The sequence below is a fragment of the Lontra canadensis genome, unplaced genomic scaffold (assembly GCF_010015895.1).
Source record: "Lontra canadensis isolate GAN:19392208 unplaced genomic scaffold, GSC_riverotter_1.0 scaffold13, whole genome shotgun sequence".
Lineage (NCBI taxonomy): Eukaryota > Metazoa > Chordata > Mammalia > Carnivora > Mustelidae > Lontra > Lontra canadensis.
In genome coordinates this window covers 5,582,547-5,608,923 of record NW_022631007.1, presented here as the reverse complement: position 1 = coordinate 5,608,923, position 26,377 = coordinate 5,582,547, and the positions used below count along the sequence as shown (strand labels likewise).

The following is a 26,377-nucleotide window of genomic DNA, read 5'->3' as shown; positions in this document are numbered from 1 at the left end:
TTGTGAGCAATCCAAGATACAAAACAAAGTCACAGACTCTGGTTATTGCTGCTATTTTTAGTATGTTCTTGAAATCCAGAAATCAATGAATTTTAGAACTTGAAGAACCTTAAAGATCATTAATCCACATATTGCAAACCACCAGACAATGGACCACATCCCACTCAGAAATGTGCTTTACTTGTCCTACACAGCAGTGTTTTTCTTTTAATTAAAATTATTGGCATATTATTAGTGCAACCACTGTGGAAAACAGTATAGAATTTCTTCAAAAAATTAAAAATAGAATTATCATATGATCCAGTAATTCTGTTATTGAGTACTACCCACAGAAAACAAAAATACTAATTTGAAAAGGATATGCACCCCTATGTTTATTGAAGTATTATTAACAATAGCCAAGATATGGAAGCAATTCAAAGATCTTTCCATAGATAAATAGATAAAGAAGATGTGGTATATGTAGACACAATGGAACATCACTCAGCCATCAAAAGAATGAAATCTTGCCATTTGCAACAACATGGATGCGAGAGGGTATAATGTTAAAGTGAAATATGTCAGTCAGAGAAAGACAAAGACCATATGACTTCATTTTTATGTAGAATTTAAGAAACAAAATAAATGCACAAACGAAGAAAGAAACAAACAAAAAACAGACTGTTAACTATGGAGAACAAACTGGTAGTTGCCAGAAAGGAGGTGGCCAGCAAGGAATTAGTGAAATAAAGATTAAAAGTACACTTACTTTAAAAAAAAAAATCCATATTTAACATTTTTCAACTTTTCTTGATGAGTTTGAAGGTCTAGCAATACGCAATGTGGACAAAAGTCTGTGTTCCTTCATGACATGGTGCGTCTGCCCTGAGACGCTTCCTCCTTCTGAAGGCACGTGTGTTCCTGCCTCCTAATGTGACACAGATACTCCTTGCTCTCCTGTTTCAAAACCAGCCTGCTTCACTCGTTTCCAAGGCCTGCCTGGGACCTGTGGGTACTTTGGTTTGCCATCTCTCATCTAGACAAGGCTTTGTTTATCTACAATGAGAACGCTGAAGTTCATGGTAATGACCAACTCTAATTCACATTCTCTTTTTAGCAACAAACCAAATTTATATAACCAGTTTTTCACATTTTTAGAAAGTAATTTCTCTAACAGATATTTATTCACCATAGAAAATGGGATTGCAAAAGTTCACATTTAAATTCTGCTCAGTAAATACTGGGATAGGTGGTTCCTTTCAGTATACGGCTAATTTCAGAAACCTAAGGGGAAAAAATGCATGAACCATGTGACAAATGATACAGGCCATGACAGATGTAATGTGAAATGAATCTTATTTGGATTTTGTTCCCTCAATATTTTCAACTTGTTTGGTGAGAGAGTGACTTTTTCCACTAAAAAGTAATTTTTTTAAATTACTGACACCTATAAGGATGACTACTATTTAAGAAAAAAAAAAGAAAAGAAAATAACAAGTGTTAACAAGGATGCAGAGAAATTAGAATCCTTGAACATTGTTGGTAGGAATGAAAAATGGTGCAGCCGCCATAGCAAATAGTATGGCAGTTCCTCAAAAAACTAAAAATAGAATTACCAGTATGATCTAGCAATTTCACTTTTCCACTCCTCAGTGTATATCCAAAAGAACTGCAAACAGGATTTCAGAGAGATATTTGCACACCCATGGTCATAGCAGCACTATTCACAATAGCCAAGAGGTGAAAGCAACCCAAGGATCCATCAACAGCTGAAGAGGTTTTGTTGGTTTTTTTTTTAATATGGTATACCATATATATATATATATGACAAAATATTATCCAACCTTAAATAGAAAGGCAATTCTAACACATGCTACCACATGGATAAGCCTTTAGGACATTATGCTAAGTGAAATAAGCCAGACACAAAAAAACAAACACTGTATGATTCCACTTTTATGAGGTATCTAGAGTAGTCAACTCATAGAAACAGAAAATAGAATGGTGGTTGCCAGGGACTACAGAGGGGGGGAAACAGGGAATTATTGTTTAATGGGTACAGAGATTCAGTTTTACAAGATGAAAGAATTCTGGAGCTTGGCTACACAACAATGTGAACATACTTACCATTTCTGAATTGTACACTTAAAAATGTTTAAAATGGTAAATTTCATGGTTTGTGTTTTTTAACCATGGAAATATAAATTTTTTTAAAAAGAAACTTTTAGTCAAATCCACTAGGGGTTTTTTTGTTGGTTTTTTTGTTTGTTTGTTTGTTTGTTTGTTTGTTTTTAGGATCTAGTGTAATTATTTCAAAGGTTAGAATGGTGCGATCCAAAGATAAAATAGAAATATGTGTCTCATCCTGCAGAGGCTGACTGAACTGATACCTCTTGGGAGTAAGGTGAGAATTTGAGATTAGAATTTCATCTCATTTCAAAAATACAACAAATTTCATTCATTTAATGTCCCATGTTTACTTTAAAAAACAATGTGACTTAAAAAAGCAAGAACTTGATATAACTAATAAAAGCCAAATACAGAGAAAGTAGAAAGTATCTTAGAACACTAAACCCATCCTTATTTAGGGTTTAATAATCTACTTTGAGGTTTCAGTACCTTTCTTGGTATAAATTAATTACTACTGTTCTACTATTAATTACTACTCTTCACTAATCCTAGAAAGCATAGTTCTTGGAATTAACAAGGACTATATTAACTACTCATATTGTCCTAATTCTGTGTCTAAAGGATCATCAGTCACAAAGAAAGTCCAGATCAGTGTCAAGGTCCCATCAGGCCATCCTAGTGCAAACCACCCTCTAATAATTTTGTGATTGTTGATCTATTTTTGTATGTTGAATAAGGATATCCATAAGCTGCTGATATGCATGTCATTTTGTCTAACTTTCCACATTTTCTCAGTGTCTCTAAAGACTGCCAAGGAAAGAACTACTGTGCCAGATGCTCAAAATGCAACTCAATAAGGTTGAGTTTGATTCACTAGAGAAATTTCTTTTGGCTCCTCTCTTAGATACAACCTCTCTTCTCTGTGGATACTATTGAGCTGTAAATAGTGAATGTTCAGGCCTATGAAATGGAAATTGGAATCTATCCAGGAAACAGATTAGTCAGTGCTCTAGGGCTAGGCTATTCTTAAAATACAAACTACAGACTCATCTGAAAATTATAAAAGAGTCACATTTGTCTGTGTCTGGAAGCTTAGCCATTCTGACAAACGTTATCGTGATGTGATGATACTCTCATAAATGCTGTGAGAGCTGGGGAGGGGATATAGCGGGAAAGGCATAGGAAACAAGGAGACTGGTCTGCTCTTGAGAAGTTTATGTCCTAGTCACAGAGATAAATGCTATTTACATGATTCCAGAAAATGCATGAGCTTGTATAATCAAGTGTCAAAAAGTTGTGATGTCTGCTACATTTATTAAAAGAATTCAGAGAAGAAAATAATAATAATAATAGAATTTACAGAAGGAAAAGACCTAAGCATTTTAGAGGGTTGAGAAGGATTCCTTGAACTTCATAGAGTTCCAAAGGGAACTTGAAAGAAAGGCGTCATATAATATGTAAAAATACAGAGCAGACCATGCCCATGCTCTTACTTCGATTCTACAACAAGCATTTCCTATATTTGCTTTAGCACACATCTATCCATCTGTGCCTTCCTTATAACCATCCATACATCCGTCTCATTTTTAAAATATATTTTAAGGTAAATTTCTTTTTTTTTTTAAGATTTTATTTATTTATTTGACAGAGAGAGACAGAGTGGCATCACAAGTAAGCAGAATATCAGGCAGAGAGAGAGGGGGAAGCAGGCTCCCTGCTGAGTAGAGAGCCCAATGCGGGAGTCGATCCCAGGACCCTGAGATCATGACCCAAGCCGAAGGCAGAGGCTTTAACCCACCGAGCCACCCAGGGGCCCCTAAGGTAAATTTCTAACGTCACTTTTAACACTCCTACAAACTTCAGCATGAATATCATTAACTAGAATTTAAGATCTGTTCATAGGTTTGGGGAGAGAAATTTGCACAAAGTGAAATGCACAAATCTTAAATGTACTCTTCGGCACATTTCTGACAAATGTTTTCTCCTCTTTCAAGACATATAACATTATATGTGTCTCATATATATATATATATATATCTCCTCTCTTTCAAGACATATAACATTACTCCCACTCCAGAAAACTCCCTCATGTTCCTCCCTGTCAGAATTCATCCCCTAACTCCCTTGAGGTAACCACTGTTCCAATTTTTTTATCCACAGATTAGTTTTGCCAATTTTAGAACACCATATAAATAGAATCATATGCTATCTTTTGGGTAAGCCTTCTTTTATTTATCACAATGTTTTTAAGAGTCACTCAGTTTTTTTCATATATCAGTAGTTTATTCCTTTTTAGTGCCGGATAGTATTCTGCTATAAAGATAGGCCATAATTTGTTTTCTATGCTCCCACTGATAATCACCTGGGCTATTTACATTTGGGGCTATTATAGATAAAGCTACTATAAATATTGATTTACAAATCTTTTCATTTCTCTTATATAAACACCCAGGAGTGGAATTAATAGGTAAAATAGTAAATGTATGTTTAGTTTTATAAAAATTGCCAGACTTTTATTCAAATTGATTTCCATTTTATACCCCCCCCCCACAACAATATATGAGAGTTCTATCTGTTCCACAACCTCACCAGCATGTGGGGTTATCAGTCTTTTTAGTTTCAATATTTTAGTGGATGTGTCTTTTTGCTTTTCTTTTTAATGATGTTATTAGATACTGGGGCCAAAAATAAGAAGGAAAAAATACCTTTACAGCTTATACCAGAATCTCATTTACAATAGAGAGCAGACAAAGAATAAAACTAGATGATGGGGTGCAGCAAGTCTTCATGGTATGTTTTTAAATTAAATTTTGCTCTACAAAACTCCACAGATACCCATTAAGATTATATTTGTTTCTGAGGGCATGGTAGGGAAGGATATCCTAGAAATATTCAGTCCCATAATTTATATCTCTTTGCTTCAAAACAAAAGCTGACAGAGAAACTTTTGCAAAGGACCATTACAAAAATTGCATCTCATCAGGCAGTAGTGGGGAAAAAAATGAGAATAAGATTCAGTCATTAGGGAACATTACTTTTTATATTTGCCCATATTTCATGCAATCATTCTCAAAGTTGTAAAAAAATTTGGGAAAATGAAGACACATGCAAGCCATCTAATTTTTCATTCTATCTTTCTGTTGAAAAAGAAAAAAGTGAGAATGTGCAATGATCATTATTATGCTCTGTTTAAATAGTAATTTTACATCCTAGGTAAATGCAAGTAAGAATTTCCCTAAAAATGTTGGAAGTAACCTAGAAGAAACAGGCCCATTTACCATGTTTACTGGTGATTTTTCTATGCAAACTTTTTAAACTTAGGTATTTTTCTTAAATTATAGTACAGTGTCTGTAATTTTATGGTGACCCAGATTTTGGGAGGATCTAGATGACCCCATCCTGCTATTTCAGTCTTCTCAAGTTTGCTTTACAAGATAAGACTGATGCAGTTACTAAAAAAGCAGATTCCCAGGCTTTTTCTCCAGGAGAATCTGATTAGTAGGGATGAGATGAGGCCTCAGAATCCAACTGTTTGGTTTTCAGACCAGTATCCTAGATTTTTTTTTTAAGATTTATTTATTTATTTGAGAGAGAGAGAAAAAGAGAAAGGACGGGAGGCGGGGATGACACAGAGGGAGAATGGGAGAGAGAATCTCAAGCAGACTCCCCGCTCAGCACAGAGCCCAAATGCAGGGCTCCCTCTCAGGACTCTGCGATCACAACCTGAACTGAAATCAAGGATCCATTGCTTAACCAACTGCACCACCCAGGCACCCCACCCCAGACTGGCTCTGATCCTTGACCAAATTTTGTATATCACAGAGGCCTCCAGGGATTATAGGCAACACATCTGGATTTCACCATTGCACCACTTCACTGCTAGGAAGTCCAAAATCATACACCAGCAGATTTGGTATCTGGTGAGAGCCCATTTCCTCAGGAGCAATGCCTTTTTGCTGTGTCTTCCCATGGTGGAAGGTACAAGCTAGCTCTCTGAAGTCTCTTTTATAGGACACTCACCCCAGCCCTGAGGGTTCTACCTTCATGACCTAACCACCTTTGGAAGGCCCTATCTGCTAATGCCATTACCTTGAGGGTAGGATGCCAACATGTGAATTTTAGGGGGACATACACACTCAGACCACAGCAGCCAGATATGTTTATCTACAGTATTTGGTTTAATCTAATCTACCTTGAAAACCTCAAATGGTATCTAGCTTACAATAAGCCTTTAATAAATTTTTGTAAATTGGAGTGCCTGGGTGGCTCAGTCAGGTAAGCATCTGCCTTTGGCTCAGGTCATGACCCCAGGGTCCTAAGATCAAGCCCCGAGTTGGACTCCTTGCTCAGCAGAAAATCTGCTTCTTCCTCTGTACTTCCCCCATGCTTGTGCATGAGCACACACTCTCTCTCTCTCTCAAATAAATAAATAAAAATCTTAAAAACCAAAAATATATTTTTTTGTAAATTAATATGTACATTCAGGGTCCTGCTAAGATCCATGTATGTGCATGTAAAATCACTTTGTAAACCAAAAACTCCCCAGTCAGATATCTTACTACTATTAGGCTACTGTTAAAAATATATATAACTTCATCTAAAGATATGAAATTATTTTTTACACAGAATGTATTTGATGTCAATAGCAGTGTTAATTTGCTCTTCCAATTTTGTTATACTTATTAATAAGTGAAATATTATATAACTATTACATGCAATAAGCTCCTTATAGATGAAAAGTCAGTAGTTTAAATTCTCAGTTAAAAATGTCAGAAAATCTGCAAATAATTAAAATTTTCGTGAGATTGTTTTCATAATCTCAACATTAGATGAAAGCAATCCATTTACCAATCTGAGGAAGAATTGGAATTTCATGGTTCTTATCAAGTTGCTCCTGCTTTTTGGCATTTCAGTAATTCTACTTATTGATGACCTCAATCTGAACATCGAGTTCTTTCCAGCCTCTTGACTAACACTTTACCACAAACGATACTTAGCAGAAAATGAAAGCTGAGTTGAATTACTTTTATTTTCATTCAGTAGTTTCTCCCTGCTCAATATCTGTATTTCCATTACGCTCTCCATGAGTCATATGGCCACAGTGCTCACCATGAATAAACACCCAAAGCTGAACCTCATTAGCCATATATGCAGAATTCTAATGTAGGAGGTAGGAATTAACAGAGACCTTTCCACTTCTGTTAAAAAGTTATAATCATTACTGCAAAACTTCTCATTCCGTAAGCACGTATGACTGGACACTGTTGCTGGTATAAGTATCAGCACCAATAAGAGTAATAATCACGGGTGCCTGGGTGGCTCAGTGGGTTAAGCCTCTGCCTTCAGCTCAGGTCATGATCTCAGGGTCCTGGGATCGAGGCCCGCATCGGGCTCTCTGCTCAGCAGGGAGCCTGCTTTCTCCTCTCTCTCTCTGTGCCTGCCTCTCTACATACTTGTGATCTCTCTCTCTCTGTTTCAAATAAATAAATAAAATCTTTAAAAAAAAAAGAGTAATAATCACTTATATCATTTGAAAACATACTGTGGGGCACCTGGGTAGCTCAGTCAGTTGGTTAAATGTCTGCCTTCGACTCAGGTCATGATCCCAGGATCCAGGGAGAGAGCCCCACATCAGGCATCCTGCTCAGAGGGGAACCTGCTTCTCCCCTTCCCTCTGCCACTCCCCCTGTTTGTGCTCACACACACTCTCTCTCTCTCTGTCAAATAAATAAATAAAATCTTTTTTTTTTTTTTTTTAATGAAGATATACTGTGTTCTCTGCATTGCTCTAAACACTATTTATACCTCACAACAACCCTACGGAAGGATTATTATTGTCCCTATTTTAAGGCAGAAGAAACACACATCACACACTTTATCAAAAATGCAAACCCCAGCACTCGACACCGAGTGGACACATTTGTCCTCAACTTATTCTGCCTCAAGATGGTTTTAAGGACCTTGTTTCCAAAAGAAGCAAAGATGAACAGTAGGTGTCCAAGAGAAGGTATTGCATGGTTGATGTGGTAGAAAAAGAGTTATTTCAAATCCATTTTTAGTACATGGGAAAAAAAGCAAATCATGAATTTAGAAGTAACCTAGAAACCAAGAATTATACTTTTGCATATTAATTTCGAGTAAATATTTTCATATAGTTGGCGGCCCCATCTGAATGGCAAATTTTTTTTATTTAACCAACTTCCATGGCTTTTATGTACATTTTTAATTGAGATAGAATTCACATGCTGTAAAATTATACATGCTACAGTATGCATAAATCTTAAAAACACTATCTTTAGTGACACAAAATGCTACATATGTTATGATCCCATTTTTATGAGGTGTCCAGAATATAAAAATCCAGATACCAAAAAAATAGATTAATAATTGTTAAGGACAGGGAGGGAAGCAGACATGGGGAGTGACTGCTGACGACTAAAGTGTTTCTTTCTGGAATGATGAATATAATCTAGAAAAAGACAATGATGAGGACTGAAATGTAATTTAATGCTGATGACTTGTAAATGACAAAGGCTTGAACAAATCTGAAAGTGGACCAAAATGGTCACTGGCCATTTTGAGAACACTACCTTTAATTTCTTCATCCTTTTAGGGAACACCAGTAAACGTTCAGTAGGTACATGAACCTAGGGACAGATGGGAAAGTGAGCTATAAGAAAACATGAATGTGCAGAGTTCTTCTTGATGGTTAGAGAATAACACATATTAAAAGTTTGTATACTGTGATCTGTGATCTCAGTATTTAATTGCCCTATGCATTTATTTTTAAAAACCTGAAGAAATAAATAGAAGCCCAACAAGATACCATTCAATATCCCCAAACCATTGCCTTTCAGATTAATCATTTACCTGAGTGACATAAAAGAAGCAAGTCTGAAAACCCAGCATAATACTTTTCTGTCAAGAACACAAAAAAGAACAGAGGACCCCCAAATATTAACTACAAAAAAATTTTTTTGATGGACTATTTAATTTGAATTAAAGTCAGAAAAAATGGCAATAGCAATATAAATACAGAAACTTCAATGGAAAAAAACAAAAGGACACTTACTCGTGTCCTTTAGTTCTGATACTTTTTTTTTTCTGATACTTTTTTTAAAGCCCACCTTCTGAAACACTGCTATTCTCTATAGTAATACACCAAAAATCATAGAGGAGGGCCAGGTCCCTGAACAAGGTTAACATGTTTTCCCGCTTCATTCCCAAGAGCCTAGAGCTAGAGACAGCCTCAAAAATGCTTCAGTGGATGAATGGCTGTCTAAAAACAAACAAACAAAAACAGATGGCCATTTGCTTAATTATAAGAACCTCCAGAAACCAAGAATTTGAATTGAACATAAGCAAGAATAAACTCTTAAATACTTGATGGAAAATATTTTTTAACAAAATCATGAATGCCATCAAAGACTATATATTTTTATTATTAACTTCAACCTATATGTTTCTGTACTCATTGAACCAAATCTATCATAAAACCCACTGAACCAAATCTAATACAGATCTCATGTAAAAACTAGACCAGAGTGAAGTAAAATCCAATCACATTTTCAGTGAGTTGTAATTCTGGCAAGATCAAAAGAAAACTCACCCCTGCGCATCAATATACCTAACAGTCCCATAGTCAAATGGCTCCTCTGCCCTGTGAACGCTTTTCCATGAGCTGGCATGTGAATTACTACTGTCATAAGAGGTCCACCTCAGGCCACCATAATGGCAGTGGAGTTGGGAAAAGAAGGGGCATAGGATCCCTATTTCAAGACGTCCCAACCCAGCCAGACTGCATAAAACCACATACCAATGACCTCACAGAGATTTCATCTGGAGTTAAATAGTCAAAAACTTGTGTCTAATCCAAAGTATTTTCCATGCTTATAGAAGAATCAGCCACAGGGTCCATTTTTAGGACATGAGCCATTTTCTTAAGCAGGTATTCTTAGTTCTCTCTCTATTGGCAAAGTACCTTCTATTTATTTTTTTAAATATATTCAGAGAAAATTACTATTCATTCCTTTCATTACCAAACATGCCCTAATAGTATAAGGAACAAAGAATGCTCTTTGTTCTAATACAATGGCAGTAGTCAAAATAGCACAGTCTATTTTGAACAGTCTCTAACGTAAACTAGTAAGAGAACAAAAATAGTTCATTTAGTCTCCTCATTGAAATAAAATTTTCTCTTCAAATCACACGCAAATCACAAAATTCAGTGAGACAGTTCATCCTCAGACAAACCCAAGGATATCTTGCCACTTAAAATAATCAGACACAGTAAATAGTATTTCTTGAAAATAAAATTGTCACTCCAAAAGCAAGACCCTTCCAAACATGTCATAACAAGATCATTGTTGGCAAGCTTGGGATTGAAAATTATTTTACTAAAATATCCTGGGTAGGAGAAATTCCTTATATGACATTACATGTTAATGGATCACAAAAATATTTTCTCATAAATCATCCTGTCTCTTCACATTCATTACCAGTTACTTAATATCTGCTCTAATCTATTTTCCATGAAAAGCACAAAAGACCTTTTTAAAACTTAAAAGACTCAAAATGAAAGCCCGAGTCATCCATCTGGCAGTTTTTTTGTAGGGTTCTCACGTTCTCACCCTTTATGCTGTGAGAGATCTTTCCTGACCATCCTCAAAGAAAAGTCTCCTTAAAGAAGCATGGCTTCTTCCTAATATTGATTAACACAACTACTAACATAATGCTAAGTACAATTTATGTTTTTATTATTGTCTGTATTTATTTAGTTGTCTCTCTTATTCAAGCATGAAAACTGTCTGTCTCCATGCCCAGGATAGTAGATTCGATAGGTAGATGCTGTAAACTTTAGCAGGCGAGGTAAACACACCACCAGGCAAGGTAGGCGCAAGGCAAGATTTATTAAAGGCACTCTCCGGCAAAGTTTCAGGGCTCCGGAGAAGGGGAGCCAGGAAAGTCGCGCTGGGAGGAGGTGGGCACCCTCGGGCGAGGTTCCTCGACTTCGGAAAGGGGAGTGGGGGATGTCGCTCTGGGAGGGAGTTGAGGGGGTCTTTTATCGGGCCAAGGTAGGGCTTGGGCTCACATCCATATTTGGTGATCAGAACGTATGGGGTGAGGTCTCCTGATACTCCTGTTTCCTGCATAGGTATCGGGTTACCTATGGAGACGTGACCTGGGCGTACACCCTTATGGCGGGAGAGTCTAGGGTTAAGGAAGGCAGGGGAGGGGACTGGAAGATGGCTGCCCTGGCGGTCATTTCTATTGTTCCTCCTGCACTCCCGGAACCACCGACTCAATAGATGCTTAAAAAGTTATTTCCCAAAATGAAAATGAACAGACGAATGAATAAATGAATTGCTTCAAACTCAAAAAGAATGACACACAGAGCATCTTAGCTTGTGATAAAGATACCTCTCCAAGTCTGTGGAGTGAGGTCTGGAGCCGATGACCAAGAAAGAATTCTTGAGACACCTTTGGTGCAAAATTATGGTTTATTAAAGCATGGGGATAGGACCCATGGGCAGAAGAGGTGCTGCCCCGTGTCTGTGAGGGGTGACAGGTTATGTACCATGGGAGTGGTGGGGGAGGTAAGGAAAAGGGAGTTTTCAATAGAACTTTCATATGCTAAAGAGGACCTACAAGATACCAGATACCAGAGGCCTTGCCATCGCCAAGGTCGTTCTGCTTTTTAGCAAGCTATTAAGAATAGTTGGGAGATTCCTAAAGAACGTCACATATGTCCCACCCAGGAGTGGGCGGGGGCGGGGGGGGGCTGGTTTGCAAGGTGTCAGCTTTTGCTTTGTCCTCAGTCAGCCTTATGTTCCATCACTACTGCGCCACTGAGTGAAGAACTTCAGATAACTTGTTCCCTTTGTACTAAGCTTCTAGGGATTCTGCCAGCCTGGAATTAAGAGCACTGAAGAACCAGGTGATGGAGTTTTAGAATATAGGTGAGGTTCAGTGGGGTGGAGTCCTGAGCCAATGACCAAGAAAGAATTCCTGAGACATCTTTGGTGCAAAATGGTGGTTTATTAAAGCATGGGGACAGGACCAGTGGGCAGAAAGAGCTGCTGCCCCTGGGCTGTGAGTGGAGGCAGGTTATATACTATGGAGTTGGGAGAGTTAAAGAAAAAGGGAGGTTTCAAAAGAACTTTCATATGCTAAAGAGGACCTACAAGATACCGGAGGCCTTGAGGCTTTGCCATTGTCAAGGTTTTTCCCTCTAGCAAGGTATTAACATTAAGATAGTTGGGAGATTCCTAAAGCTTGTCACATGTGTCCCACCCAGGAGTGGAGGTGGGGGAAGGTTGCAGGGTATCAGTCTTTTGCTTTGTGCTCAGCCAGCCTTCTGTTCCCTCATCACAGGGATAAATAACCTGCCCCCTACACACACACTACTGTCACCACTGGAAAAACCAGAACAGTCTCAGCAGCAACAGAAGCAGGGGTAATGTTTACTGACACTCACTACTTACCTCCACTGAATCCTTCCATCTGGCTGACTAATGAGAAAAGAGAGAGAAAAGGAATAAGGAAGACTTAGAGAACAAGCTTTTTCAGAGGTCTGGTGTGGAAGGAGCATAATTATTTCTTCCCATATTCCACTGGCCAGGACTCAATCACGTGGTTCCACCTAACTGAAGGGGAAGCTGGGAAATGTAGTTTATATGTGAGCCAAGAAGGAAAAAAATACATTTATAGATATTTTCCTCTGAAGATTGTTGTAGTCAACCCCACAAATCTTCATTTCTAGCGGTCTTAATTTCATTTTAATTTTTTTTTAAGACATAACTGTTTTTTCATTTCTATATGGTGAATTCTTTGGGGTAAGGAGTAGAGATCGCTCCTTTTGTCCATATTTACTATCTTCAGAGACCATGACCCATAATTTCCACTATTTTATTTTTAATTTTCAGAGGTTCTTTATTTTTCTCTTTTTATATATATTTTGGCTTTTTTCATGAATGCTATTCTTCACATATTTTCCAGGAATGTTAATTACAGTTAATTGATTTTCTTCTCCCTCTACTTGTCTCTGTTTCCTATAAGGACCTTTATTCCATTTGTTTGTTTGGCCTCCATCTTTCTTGATAGATAATTCTCCTGATTGTTATTTATTTACTACCTATTCATACGCAAAGTGACGTACAACTACAAGCTGACATAAACTCAGTGTATATGAGATTGGGGGATGGAGTGAGAAAAGAGAAATTACCTCTCCATGGGTAAAACCATCAACTGACAATGTCTATAGATCTTGGGCTGGTCAATGTCCCAGAAATCAGAGAAAATTAACTAATAGTTACAAGCATCTTTTTAAAAAGGTTCTAGTGTTGAGTCCATGGTCAAAGGAGTGAGGCTGATACAAAGCGAGGGTCAAGCAAAGCTTTATTTTGTGCCAAGCATCAAGAATCAAACCAACTGGCCAGGGCCATCTCTTGCAAAGAGGCGACCTCTCTCTGCTTAACTGACTAGCTTTTAAGGGCAAAGGCTATGTGGTTGGGCCTGGCCATGCACAGGTGGCCAATGAGATTGTAACACACAGAGAAAGCTGCACAATCATGCTAGGTCACACATAAGTGACCAATTGAATCAATTGAATTACAACTTACCCTATAGTAGGTATTTGAACTAGCCTATCACCTTGGTCAGAATTGGCACCCAAAAGGCTCCCAAAGGGCGGGGCCCATACTCCTTGGTAGCTAGGGAGACAGTATGCGCCCCCACTGATTGGATACCTCCACCTGGCCTGACCCACACTTGTATTTGGGCTTTGTTATATGGGACTGGTTTCTGGGACTTGCTTTTAAGTAAGTCCCCTGGAGGTGGGGGAGACAGGGACAGTTTAAGTTTTACTGTATAAACAAAGTCATTCAAAGTCATTGTTTAACCGGATGGAATCGCTCTGGCTACATAGGCCCTTACACTAGAGTTTTCACCATTGGATGATGGTGAAAATGGTAATGCTCACTTAATCCTCCTTTTTCAGTATGGTATTCACACTTTGAACTTGGTGTGCCCAGTTCAGAATCCCTTCAGTTCATCCTCACCTAAGAATAAATCTCCAATGTTATATTAACATGTGGGAAATCAACTGGATATATGGCACAAGGAGGGCATCTAGGAACCCAATTGTTTTAACCATTCTCCTTTCTTTGGCCTTTCAGATATCTGCACATTTATAGGTACCTAACACCAAATTCTCAGGCTTTTCATGATTATTCAGCCTTTTAGAGATTTTACCCAGGCTCCCATGCCCTCTCTCTCTGGTTGGCCAGGTCAATTACCACTTTTCTCTCTGATTTCTAGTTTCAGAAAACTGCTATTGTCTCTTTGTCCTTGTAGGATCAAGCCTTCCTTTGCTTTCTCTTTAATGGACCTGTGAGAGGAGGTGGAGAAAAACATACACATTCTGTCTGCTATGCTGAATTTGAAGACCCAGCATATCATGTTCTTTTTCTCTATTTTTAGATTGTCTGTGTCTTTTAAATCTTTCCATTGTAGCCAACACTGAGCTAGATTGTACAATCCCACACATAATCCCCAATCCAAGCATCTGTGTGAAATGTATCCATCCATAATTAGGGCAATATTGATATGTTTAGAAGTATTCTTTTTAGGTTTTTTTTTTGTATTTTCTATTAACCAGCAAGTGGGGTTTTTTGATGGTGCTGTAAATTTTTATCTCTAGTGGTTTAGAACCCTATACATACTTTTTCTCTTTTTTCAGTACTGCCTTTACATTTTTTTTAATAATCCTTTTTTTTTTAAGATTTTTATTTACTTCTTTGACAGAGATCACAAGTAGGCAAAAAGGCAGGCAGAGAGAGAGAGAGAAGAGGAAACAGGCTCCCTGCTGAGCAGAGAGCCTGATGTGGGGCTCGATCCCAGGACCCAGGGATCATGACCTGAGCTGAAGGCAGAGGCTTTAACCCACGGAGCCACCCAGGTGGCTTTACATTCTTGACAGAACTATTAAAATCTATATTCTTCTATAGTTACATGAAATAAATCAATATTTACATATTTCCCTAAAGAGGAAAAGAAACTTAGCATTCAATCACTTTACCAATCCCACAATACATCAGGTCATAAATTATGGGACTTTACTTCCAGATAGGTTACTATGAATTGTTTTCCATATTAGGCATCAAAGATTAATTCTGTGTTTTACTGATTTTGTTTACCTGTCAATTTCTTATATATCAGGTCTTACTCTTTCTTTGATTCATTTTTCAGTTTGCTGTAATATATCCTTGAGTAAATATTTCAGAGAATGTATGTGGCTGGTAAATTTTCTGGGTTCTAGCAGGTCTTAAATTTTCTTCCTCTTGCTCTTACACTTAAATGTTGTTGGGCTGGGTATCGAATTCTAGGATCAAAAATATTCTAAATCAAGACTTTGATATTTATGTCTCCTTTTATTCTAGTGTCCAAGTGCTGCCAATGACAAATATTTGGGGAGCAGGAATTGTTTTTGTCTGTTTGTTTTCTGCTCTGGACACTTTTAGAGTTTTCTTTTCATCTTAGAGATTTTGATAGTAGACACATTAAGATGTATCCAGATATGAGTCTTTTTAAAAAATTCATCCTGTTCAGCACTCAAGAAGATGTGCCATTCTTCAGCATGTCAGATATATTTTCTTCAGATATATTTTCTCCTCTTGTTTTTCTAATCTCTATTGTTGTTCTATTAGTTATCTGTCACAACATAACAAACCATGTCGAAACTTCAAGACTCAAAGCACTTCATTATTTCTCATAATTCTGTGAACTAATTGAGTGGTTCTTTTGTTGGCCTTACCTGAGGTCACTCATGCTGTTGTTTTCAGCTGGCAAGTCAGCCCAGGCTGGGCTCAACTGGAACACTCTCTCCATCTGGTCTTCTTCATCCCATGGGAGACTCAATGCAGCATTCTAAGAAGACACACATGGAAACTTCAGGGGCTCCTAGAGTCTAAATGAAGTCACACATCACCTCCATCATTTTCTATTGGTCAAAGCAAGTGACAAGAACTACCTAGATTCAAGACTAGGGAAACAGACTCCATATATCAATGGGAGGAGCTGGAAAGAATTTGTGGCCATATTTAATCTCCCATAGTTGCTTTGACTTCCTTGGGGCCTCTTACTGGACAGATGTGAGACTCCTGGATCAATTCCCAATGTCTCCAAACTCTTCTCTCATTGGCCTAGAAAATGGGTCTTTGATTCACCTAATCAAAGTACACCCAAGAATGTACTGCAGTAGTGTACATTCATTATTCACTCTTCATGAACAGAGGGACTTGTAGCCAGAGTTTTTGAAAAGGTGAGTTACCCTGGCAGGTCTGTGAGCAGTTCTATGTTTTTGTGGACTTTAGAAAACTGAGAAACTATTACTTCTCTTGGGGGGACATCAACATTCTCCGTAGTGTAGCCACCTCAATAAATTTCACATGCTTATTTTTTCAAATTATATCTTTCTATTGTGTCATCTCTCATCTTCCTATTAACCACATCATTACGTTGTTGTAACAACCACAAACCTTTCAATACATACAAAATAGTTTTTTATTTGACTTGAAATTCCTTTCTGCCTGTTCTTTCATTTCACAGATGGGAACTAGTAGCAAAATAAAATAATTTAGCTACATTTTCAACTTAAATGGTAGAGGTAAGTGGACAAATTATTACTGGTAAGATTAGATCTAATCTCCAGAAGATTTGGATACTCCCAAATGATCGAGATTTTATCAGCCTCTAATTAATTGTATAACCTTGAACTTGTTTGCATGTCCTAGATTAGTGACTAGCATATAGGGAGGAATTAAGAAAATGCCTTTTGATAAAATGGAAGAGTAAAATTTGTGTTCGTATGCCATCCTTTTAATCATGGTTACTATCATTGAGGACCTACTAAGAGAAAGATACCCTCTAAGATTCAAAACATATGCATTCCATTAATTCCCCCCAGAAACCTATGTATTTAACCAGTATTTATTGGCTACTACTATGTGTCCGGCACTCTTCTAGATTATAAAGATACAGTAAAAATCAAAGCAGACCAACGGCCTCCTTTCATAATGCCTATATTCTGGTGAGAGAGGTACACATGCATAAAGAAATAAACAAACTAATATGATGTCAAGTAGATTTGGTCTCAGGAGAAAAAAAAAAAAAAAAAACAAGGTAGGAGGTAGAGTGTGATAGTGGCCACTGTCTTAGGTAATAAAAGCCTTTCTGAGGAGTTGATCATTAAACAGAACACTGAATAAATGACTCTAAGACACCGTGACCTGAAACTCCAAGTCTTTATGATACAGAAGTGACTCAGATATTTGTGAATGCATCCAAGATCCTTGTATGAATCAGCTCAAGCTGCCATAACAAAATACCAGAGGCTAAGTAGCCTACACAACAGAAATTAATTTTCTCACAGTTCTGGAAGCTGGAAGTCCGTGATTTCAAGGTGCCAGAAAATTTGATTTCTAGTGAGAGTTCCCTTCCTGGCTTTTAGACAGCCACCTTTTTGGTATGTCCTCAAATGGCCTTTGTATGCATGGAGAGGGAGCAAGATGTCAGAGAGACAGAAAGAATGAGAGAGAGGGAGAGAAAGAACCCTCTCTAGTGTTTCACCTCATAAGGACATTCATCCTATCAGATCAGAGACCATCCTTATGACCGCAATCAGCTACTTCCTTAGAGGCTCCATCTCCTACTACAACTACACTGAGGGGTTAGGTCTTCAACATATGGATTATGAAGGGACACAAACATTCAGTCCATATGAGTCCTACATCTAGAAAGTGACAGAGATGGAATTACAACTCAGGGCCATTTCTCTGCAAAGCTAACACACTATCCATCACAGTGCAAGATAGCGCTCCACAAGACAGGATTGCTCTTAGGACCAAGTAGAGCAGTGAATGGGAAAATCCTCTGTAACTATTCATGCACTGCAAGAATTAAAACAGTATTATTACCTCCAGGAATGTTGCTGTTTCTTACAACATAAACGTCTTATAAAGTGCTGTAGTTTCATCTTAGTGGGGCTTGTGTGGTGAGTAATTGTAAAGAACTAAGAGCTAAAGAGTCAACACAATATGGGTCCTTGGATGGCTCCATCACTAAGCATCTGCCTTCAGCTCGGGTCATGATCTCAGGGTCCTGGGATTGAGCCCCGCATCGGGAGAAAGCCCTGCTCAGTGGGAAGCCTGCTTCTCCCTCTCCCACTCTCCCTGCTTGTGTTCCCTCTCTTGCTGTGTCTCTCTCTGTCAAATAAATTAAAAAAAAAAAAACTTAATTATAAAGCAGAATTAACACAATAAACGGATGAAGCACACAGAATAGGAAGTGTCCAAACACCACAACTCTGATAATTGATTACTTTTTTTTTTTTTTTTTAATTTCAGAATGCTGACTGGCTACCAAAAGTCATTACAAAGTTGGCTTCTTCCTTCCCTATTTATTTCTTGTCCTCCATTCCAAACCTAATTCTCTGTACTCCTGTCCAAGATGCTGACTAATGAGAAGCATAATGAAAATACCCAAAGGGGATCTAGATTAACAGAAGAGCTTCAATCTTTCCTTTAAAAAAAATGTTAATAAGCAAAAGGTTGGCACCATAAAGGCTGCTGAAGCAACAACCTCCCAGGACTGAGAGAAGACACATACTGCCTAGGTGACAACTATCCTCCTTAGAGCTTCTATTTTCGGAAGCTCGTCCTAGAGGACAGCTTTGTAATATTCTGCAAAATGAGCCAATGGAATGTGACCATTTGGGAGAAAGAAGGAATGCCTTTTCAAAAGTAAGGGGGCCCTGATGCAGACATTGTAGTCTGTTTAACACTGTTAGGATTAGGAGCATCATGCTATGCAAGACACTAAATGAAATCGGAAATTTTTCAAAGTCCCATCTCATTGGTAATTAATAGTAGCCAAGGTTCAGCAAAACCACAAGACACAGATTTCTTTTCATTTGTAAAACAGGATAAGCAATATAATACCAGACACATTTCTGGCAAATTGGCTTCCCAAAGCAGATATGTTTCTAAATGGGTAACTTTTTTGTTATTTGCATAACTGTATTCCTCTCAGGGATAGAACTTGTGAGTCATGGCCTCCTGTAAAGACGGAGCGCTCTGCCGACTCCCTGTGAATCATCTCACAGAGCTGTACGTGAGTGTGGATGTTCATATGATCACCATCAGGTGACGATAAGAAAGCATATCAATGCTCACAGACTGTTTTCAGGATTTTTCTAGCCCAACACACCTGAAAGACCAAATGGGACAGTCCCTCTGGGTCACAGCAGTTCCTCGGACAATAACATTTGGAGAAGAGAGAGAGCTTGGAAATATGAGTCCACAGACACAGAGAGGCAGCATAAACTAAGAATTATTGTCTTGAGAAAGTTCTCTTCAAAAATAAAAGACACTGAAATCAGTTAGGGAATACAAGTCAGTGGGAGATACTTCTTTTTTTTATTGAACTCTTTGCTCTTCCAGCAGAATTTTGAGGAAATAAAAGAAGTAAGAGAGAGGAAGAGCACCAAACCAGTCTCAAGAAAGGATCTGACCCACACTGAGGCCTGCTGCTGGGCGCAGGAAGTGGGCATTTTTCAGATAGTCCTTCTGTAAGATTTTAGGTGTTGTGCGTGTGAGAGTGTACACACACACACACACACACACACACACACACTTATATATCACATTGCTTGCAATAAACAGCATAATTAGGAGTTGTACTGTTGAAGGATCTCCCTGGACGGTGGATAGGTTCTGGGTCTGGACTGCCCAATGCAGCCTTCACCAGCCTCATGCAGCTATAGATCTCATCTCGGGATCCTTCATTTTCTTAATTGTATCAGCAAAGACCCTTTTTCCAAATAAGTTCACATTCACAGGGTCCAGGCACCGAGACATAGACATTGATTCTGGGGAGCCCATTCAATCCATTCCAGAAACCACATGAGCCTGGGGCCCACGGGAAGACCCACCCAGAACCCCCTCAAGAGGACCTTTTGTGGGAGCATTATTGCCTGGCATTCCCAGCTCAGCTGTCACAACTCCAGATCTGCTGTGACAAACTTGTCCAAGCCCGTCTCTGAACTCTTCTGGGTCAATGCTGAGCCCAGCAGCGGCAGGGGGTGGAGGGTGACCCATGCTGGAGATTTTTGCCCAACACAGGCTTTCTCTAAGGAGCAGCTTTTGCTTGCAGACTCCACACTGACCTGGCCCAGATTTTTTCAATGTCGTGCTGAAGTCTAACACTCTTCTTATTCAACCCTTCCTTCCCCCTCTCCCTGACTCTCCCTATTGATTTCTGCCCTCTTTCCCCTTTAGCCTTTACAACATAAGAAATCTCCTGTATGTCTAACCCTTCTTGACATCTGCTTCTGGGAAGCACAAGATGGGCGCAGTCAAGTACTGGGGATGCTGTGGGAACAAGACAGTCTCTGTCTTCATGGGGCTTAAAATACAAAGGCGGAGGCAGATATACAAGGAACAATTTTTTCTTACTACTTTGTCAAAAGCTACAAAGGAAGTATATGGAGTTCCTTGAGAGAATGTTTTGTGGTCTCTAAGCTGGTCAGGGGATTCCGAGTAAGCATTTGCAAGGAAGGCATACTTAAGGTGGGACCTGAAGGATAAATAGGTTTCAGGAGAAGATGTAGAAGGGAGTTTTCAGGTCAAAGCCAGCAAGATGTGTCAAGACTCTCTAAGAGAAGAGGACCTTTGGACATCTAGAAAGTGCAGGTGGTGTGAATGTGGTGAGTGAGAGAAGGGTAACATGAAGATGAACAATGAGAGGTAAGCAGGGGTCTGGTTATTTTATTTACTCCTAACAGCAGATGTATGGACAGATCAGAAGTCACTATGAATCATGAGCAAGATATATAGTGATAAAATCATATCCTAATGAATAGAAAAATTGCTTCCAGAGGAGTGAGAATTAAATTTACCACAAATTTACTAGCAACAGAGGCCAAAAAGCAATCAAAAGATGTATTCAAAATACAATTTTTTCTTCTGAACAAATAAATTCCTTTTATTTAGAGTCCATACAAATAAAGGTACCTTCAAAAGTGCAATGTTACTGGAGAAATAAAAGTTGAATCACACAGAGAACAAATCTTGCCCATATTCCTTCATAGGATGAAGGATGTTATCCAAGCTACGATGTTTACACTATCTGATTCCATCAATAACAACCAACATAGAAACAAAGTGGAAACAAACTGGAGAGATCCCGGATATTGAAATCCTTACCCCTGCCTCTCTCTGCTGTAGTGCTCAGAACAATTTTGTGATCTTGTAGTTGATAGACAGTGTTTAAAAAAAAAAAAAAAGTGATGTCCAATGAGGTTCATGAACTTTCAGGAAGCCTTACCAGTATTGTGAAATTTTATATCCCAGTAAACCCTTACTCACAAGTTAGAACAAAATAAAAGCCTATCTAGTTATAAAAGCATAGTTCAGATGCCCAAAGACCCTCATTAAAAAAATAAAAATAAAAAACTGGTAAAAAAAAAAAATACACTAAATCAAGAAGAAAGAGGAACCCAAGGACAAGTCCAGAAGAGTCACAATATATTGTTAAATTTAGTAATCTGATGACGGCAAAAAAAAAAAAAAAAGGCATGTTTTTTAAAAATAAATTCTAAATAACAATCACAAATAAAAAATGTTTAAGGGGAAGGTAAAGAACGTTGGGTTTTGTAGTGGCCAAGAGGAGGAAGTAATATCAAATAACTTTTCACATTATTAAAAAATATGTATCTTTAAAAATTGACAGTGTGAAATATAATCAATACAGAGCTTTCAAACCAGCAGAAGAATAACAAACACATTTTGAGGACTTTCTGTATACTAGCCACTGCCGAAGGGCTCCACGCCATCCTTACAACCTGCCATGAGAAGACCGCTCCTAGTCAGCATTTCTCTCCGGTAGGCAGCCAAGGGCACAGAGAAGTGACAGACCCGAGGTCATATTGCTAAAAAGTGGGGAAGCCAGAACTCAATGCCAGAGAGTGCTTTTGATGTGGGACACAGAGGCAGAAGAATAATTATTAAATTTCCTTACCTACTGACAAGCCCTTAAAACAGGCAGAGTGACCTCCACCTTAAGGCTTTGCTAAAGGCAAAGGACAATCTTAGCCTGGCCAACTCCCTACCCCCAACCAGGATCCTATAAGTCTTCTTTAACAATTCCTTTAGGAAACTTTATCTCTAAACCTCCAAGATAGTGTTGACAATCATTCCCAAGCATATGGCCCACTGATATACATCTAAAGGGTCTCACGAGAAGTTTTTATTACTGGTAATGATAACCTTTTCCCCAGAAATAGCTAGCCCCTCAAGGTCCTAGAAACCTTGCTTCCAAAATTCCCTAGAGACTTACATCATTCCTAATCCCCTCCCCAACTTACTAGTATATAATAGACCACTCCTCACATCCCTGGGGCAGCAGCTCTTCCTGCCCACGGGTCCTGTCCCTGTGCTTCAATAAACCACCATTTGGCACCAAAGATGTCTCAAGAATTCTTTCTTGGTCATTGGCTCCAAACCTCACCCCACCGAACCTCACCTATGTTCTAGAACTTCATCACTTTTAGAGACTGTGTTGCTTTCTATAGTACGATATAAAGGTGATTTTATTAAGCCATCTGATGACAGAGATAAAGGAAGAAAAGGAAGCCAAGGGAAAAAGAATTGCAAATAGAGAATTAAGTAGAAGTGAGTCCAAATACATCAATAATTTGGGTTTCATAAATTTATCATTTGGAAAAATAATCTGAAGCCACCTGCTCTGTCTCCCCCTTTACCTGCCTGACTTTCTAGTAATTTCTCCCATATCCCATCCGTTCGGATGGCTCTGGGCTCTGTGACACCAACCAGTACACATGACAAGAATACGGTTGCCTCATTGCCTGTGTTCTTTCCACTCACTATGCCAGACATGCTACTTTCTCATCAGTGTTCTCCCTCCCTTCCTCGGATCACCTTCACAGGGACACCTTTCCTAGCTGCTCAGCTTTTAAAATGAATTTAAAATCGAACTCTCACTGCCCTCACCTGGCATTCTGTGTGCCTTCTCCCTGCTCTATTTTTCTCCATAGCTACATCCCTTCTCATATGCTTTACATTTTTCCTATATATTGTGCTTCTTTGCTCTCTACCTGATTAGCATATAAATTCCACTCAGGTAGGGAGTTTTTGTCTGTCCTGTGTTTTAGTAAAAGCCCAGTACTTTGCACAGGGCTTGGCACATGATAAGAAGTATTTCTTGACGGAATGCATGTGATGATAACGTTAGAAATGACAAAACATTCAGAACTACATGATAATGCAAGTATTGCATAATAAAACAAATCCAAGACTCTAATGGATAGAACTAAGAAACCCCATGGAAGTACTTAAAAGGAGAGCTGAATAAATGTCATAATAAAGACTTAATACAGAAAAGATGTTGATTCTTCCCAAATGACCCACAAGTGACAAGAAGGATTTTCAGAAAGTAAAAATATAATGGCTCAGCAGAAAGGAATAACTTGCTGATGGTGACACAAGTATGAAGCTTGCATAAATCTTGCAAACCTTGCAGCAGACCAGGCTCTCTTCCCCACCCCCTCCTCTGCCTTCCCATCCCCCTCCTCGCCTGAGAAGCCCTCTCCATGCAGGGCTGATGCTGGATGACAAAAAGAAGGACCAACCAGCAATTTTCGATCTTAACATTTGATGTTATTCAACTACATTTATTTGAAATTGACTCATTTCAAAGTACTTGTTGTAAATTCATTTACTCTTCACAGTTATTCATGGAGATAACTGTGCTTCTGTTTCATTTACATGTACAGATACAAGCTCAGAAAAAAAGGAGTGACTTGGTCTTGCAGTGAAAGTTTATCCAGTAAAGATCTTTACAGATTATCTTCCCTGGAGGCATAAACTTGGTACTCAGCAAACGTTCATTAACGCAAGATGATCTTGGAGAGCTATATTACTTTTCTGATCCTAAGTTTCTCATGGGAAAAAGGACTTTGTTTCCACACATTTAAAACTGAGAGAATCTATTCATTCTCTCTAACGCATTTTGTTGGGGCTGCACAGTATATTTGAAAAGTTGAATTAGTTGTCTAGCTTTAAAAATGTGGAGATCTCATATAAAATCTGGATTCTCAGCTTTTTGGGGAATCCAAAGCACTGCATTCTTTCGTGGCAACAAACGTCTGGAGGCGAGTAGTTGCTGAACTTGGCATCCTCGTCCATGGACTTTACCTGCCTCTCTGTGTAAGGCATTTGATATATTTCTGCAATGCCCATACATTGTGAATAAGATTTAATAATGAATTAGTGACAAGCAGAAGTTAGGACTTTGGGACCCATGATTTTGCCCTGTCCATTATATCAGTGCAAATTCTTTGCGCACGTGCCAGTCTCAGGGAAACCCTGAAATTCTTTTGCCCATTAGAGACTCACCAGAGGTCAGCAGTCACCTATCCGATGGTGGTTGTTCCTTCCCATGCCTGTCTCCATGGCAGTCTCCTCAAGCTCACAAAGCCAGCCAATGCAAGATCATCTCACATTAGGCTGCACAGAGAGGCAGCTAATCTCTTTCATGTGAGTTGACCCAGGGCATGCTTAAACATCCCTCTCACAGACTTAGCATTTCATGCATACTGTAAAAATCAAAAACTTCTCATCTCCTCCTTCCTTTCCACATGGCTGCTCTGCTACTGTGTGGTACTCAAATGTCAAAACAATGGTGAGGTGGCAGACTGTCAAATAGGCTCCTGAGTCTGGGCTCATTGCAACACCAGATGCTTCCGGTCACCTGGGAAATCACTCTGACAATGGCTACATATCAAGTTCAAGGTCAGAGTGAATTCTCAGCAGATCATGCAAAAGTCAAATTTCTCAGCAGCTGTTTAGATAATTTAAAACAGCAGGATGTATGCCTGCCTGAAAGCAAGATATAAGATTTCATGTAAGTGACATTTTTCTCTTATGTTTTAGAGGGGAAGGCAATCAGGTGTTTCCACATAGGACATGTGGTCTAGTGGTAATGATGCAGTTAAATCCCAGAGTTCTAATCTGACCTTGCTCATCCTCTGTCACTGACTAAAACTGAAGGTTCTGACACATTAAGGAAGCTACATCAGCCCTACACACCATATTCTAGCAAGGCATGATTTTATGTCCAGAAAAAAGACAGGCTGGGTCATCATTTATTCAAGGAGGATTGAAGGAAGTACCAACTCTGTTGTCTGGAAAATAGACATCCTAATGCAGCTCATCTGTTTTCTTAAACTTTTTCCTTAGATGTAGGAAAAGCCAAAGATCTACTGCATTCCCACCAGGCGGACTCCTGCTGTGGGGAGTGGTTTATTAGCTGATATATAAGATGAGGGAATTTACTACGTGGAAATCTGGGGAGAAGCACCGTCAATCCCAGGGACAGCTAAGACCAGGGTCCTAAGGCAAACATGTGTCTGGAGTGTTTGTGGAACGTAGAAGGCCCATGTGACTGGGGTGAATGGAGTGTTGGAGCAAGGCGAGTGGCAGATGAAGTGAGACCACAACCAAAAACCAGAGGGCTAAGACTTTGGGCGTCACTGTAGGAATTTGCCCTTTACTCCCACTGCTCTGGAGGATGACTGGAGGCTACTGTGCAGAAGACAGACTAAAACCTAGTGCATTTAAGTATGTTTGAACTTACTCAGGTGTGCAAATACACTTTTTCAAATAACTTTATAAATCTGAACACAGACCAAGTATTTCCAATGAAAATTTAGTGTCTGAATTATGATGGGCTATAAGTGTAAAATGTACACTGGATTTTAAAGACTTAGCAAGAGCATAATCATGTAAAACTATTTCACTAGCAATTTTAATATTTATTTGCATTTGAAATGTAACTATTCTAGATCTATTTTGTTAAATAAAATATATTAACCTTAATTTAATCTGTTTCTTTTTCTTTTTAAATGTGCTACCAGAAGCTTTGTAATTGTTCCCAGGAAGCTTCTTATAACATAATTTACCAAGTCTACTGCAGGAGAGTGTGCAACAGGTGCAAGGTTGAACCCTAGACCTGCATTTTAGTAAGCACTCCCAGGTGATGCTGATGGATTCCTGCTCTAGAAAAAAGACCCAGAGTCTTGATTTTGTTGGCTCAAGAGAAAGATCCAAAGCCCCATCAAGGAGTCATGGTGGCAGTGGTCATAGTTCTTCCACACGTCAACAATCACCTGCTCTTTCATTCTTCAGACTGG

The 26,377-nt window shown here is 38.8% G+C and overlaps 1 long non-coding RNA gene across 1 annotated transcript in view; it reads right to left on the bottom strand.

The window, feature by feature from the left end:
• The window catches only part of LOC116867704, a 38,521-nt gene extending 15,960 nt beyond the window's left edge, over window positions 1-22,561 (bottom strand). Inside the window, exons 1-3 of the long non-coding RNA XR_004382649.1 lie at window positions 22,528-22,561; window positions 20,942-20,943; window positions 15,923-16,035 (exon numbers count right to left, since the gene is read on the bottom strand). This is a non-coding gene — a long non-coding RNA (uncharacterized LOC116867704). The remainder of the gene's footprint in view (window positions 1-15,922; window positions 16,036-20,941; window positions 20,944-22,527) is intronic.
• Window positions 22,562-26,377: the final 3,816 nt, after the last annotated feature.